This window comes from Furipterus horrens, unplaced genomic scaffold (assembly GCF_987537825.1).
Source record: "Furipterus horrens unplaced genomic scaffold, mFurHor1.1.pri manual_scaffold_11, whole genome shotgun sequence".
Taxonomy (NCBI): domain Eukaryota; kingdom Metazoa; phylum Chordata; class Mammalia; order Chiroptera; family Furipteridae; genus Furipterus; species Furipterus horrens.
In genome coordinates, this window is record NW_028327181.1 from 77127163 (window position 1) to 77129413 (window position 2251).

Below are 2251 nucleotides of genomic sequence, written 5' to 3' on the forward strand. Positions count from 1 at the left end.
AGGGAGGGAGGAAGGCGGAGGGATATTCGGGCCGGACCTCTCCGCGGCGGCACCGCGCTCCACGTGGATTGGCTGCCGCTCTGGCCACGCGGAATCCCCAATTGGCCAGGCATTCAGCGTTGAAGGGTCGCCAAGCGCCCATTCGCCCACTGGTTTCAAGGCCCGGGTTGGTTGGGCGGGCAGCGGATTGGAGCGCGTGGATTGGCCGAGGGGAGTGAGATTGGGTGGGCTACTGATTGGATTGGCCTCGTAAAGGCCTTGGGCTCAGACCGGCTGAACGCTGGGAAGAGAGTGGACTAAAGGCAAGGTTCTGGGCCCGCGTGATTGGCTGGGATACTGGACGTTGATAGGATAGGGCGCCCCGGAGAATTTGGGAGAGGAGTTCGGGGTCGAGGCCTCGGAAAGGCGGGAGACTCCCGCCGCTTTAGGATCTCGGCGCAGGGAACGATGGGACGCCCCCGGGAAGGGGCGGAGTCGTATTCGGGCTGGGGTTGGGAAAGCACCATCACTCGGAGGGGCGTGTTGAAGAGGGTTTCGCGGGCTTGAGCGGGGGAGGGGTGACCGTTAAAGCCCTGTACCGCGCCCACAGGAAACTGCTTTCATGACTGGGCTTTCTTGGTACCAGGCTTGCGGCTGGGAAGGACCTTGAAGACCATGCGGTTCAACTTTTCATTTTACAGATAATGGAAACTAAAGCCCAGAGAGGGTATGCAACCTGTGCAAGATTACACAGCCGGTTAGTGGCGTGCTCGGGACGGGACCAGAGCACTCCTGACTGCCCTTGGCTTTACACACAGCTTCCTCCTCCTAGGAGGTGAATGCTAATCACTTCTCTTAGACCTGTTATAGGATGGGAGGCCTGTGCTCTTAACAGGTCTAACTCACATTGGGTGGGCATTGGAACTTCTCTTAGACCTCCACCCATAGCTACCAGGTACTTAGAGGAATAGAAATGTTTCATCCTGCTAAGGTGCCTCTATAAAGGCACAGTGATGAATCAGAAAAAATAGTTTACAGGCATAAAGGATTGTGGCTTTAAGCCCTAGAACGAACTAATGAAAGCCTTTAAACGCACATAAAGAAAATGTGCATACCATTTCTTGACTTTCCCTGCTTGGGCTCCACGTCAAGAATTTTCTCAATTGTTCCATTTTCACCGTATTGCTCTAGAGTTAATCGGATGTAGGTAGTTTATAGAGCTCTGCACCACGACGCATGGACTTACGGAATAATTGCCCTACTTCTAGCCATACTGGGAAACCTTGGAGGAACTTTGTCCTCACTGAGAGGTGGCACCCAAGAATTAGGAAAGGTGGGCCAGCTACCATTAATCTGTAAAAGAGGAGAAGGACTTTCTCTGCTAAAGACGTTGTTGCAGTTCTGAAGCAGAAGTGTGGCTCACCATCCTCACCCCATCCTGTAACTAGTTGAATTCCTATGCCGTCTAACCACAGCCTTTTGCTTCATCTATTAACTGAGGAAGAACGGCCCTGTGTGTGTAACTTTATTAGGAATCAATGTAACTTTATTAGGAATCAATGAAGGTTGAGATGACATCCATGGAGATCTTTGAATTGGCCTTACGTGGATTACCCGTCCTCCAAATGATCCACAGTTTTGTCTCGCTCCAAAACCAACTTTCTCCTGACTGCTAGCAGTTTGCTGAGCCATCTCTTCTGCTCAACATCAGTCATGACAGTACCGGTGAAGGCAGATAGAGTTCTAAAGTAGCTGGAATAAAATGTTAGGAAAATAAATGTTTTGCAGCAGAAATTCCAGTCAAGCATAAGATCTTTACCAAAACTCGAGTGAAATGATTTTTAGTTTAACTGAAGTTACTGATGGTGCTGTCTAGTTCCTATCAAAATCACTAAACACTTCTGCATTTGGTGCTAGTGAGGCATCAAAGTGTGAGTGTTTACACACACACTCTAGAAACTGACTGCCTGAGTCCGTTGTAGCCCAGCTCTGCCACTTGTTTGACTTTCTTTGCTTATGTAAAGTGGAGCTAACTTAACCTACCTCGAAAGGGAGTTCTTAAGTGAATTAATAATGGTAAGCGCTAGGTACACTGCCTGGCTTGGTGTTGATATATACACATTGGCTATTAGCTATTTAGCACGTATTTTGTACCAAGCAAGTGGTTCTTGGTCCTTGGCTGATTAGGGAAGATAGAATAATTAATTACAAAGAAATATAAAATTGTCTAAGTGTCAGATACCAAAGAATGATATAGTTGGGGGCTCAAGGA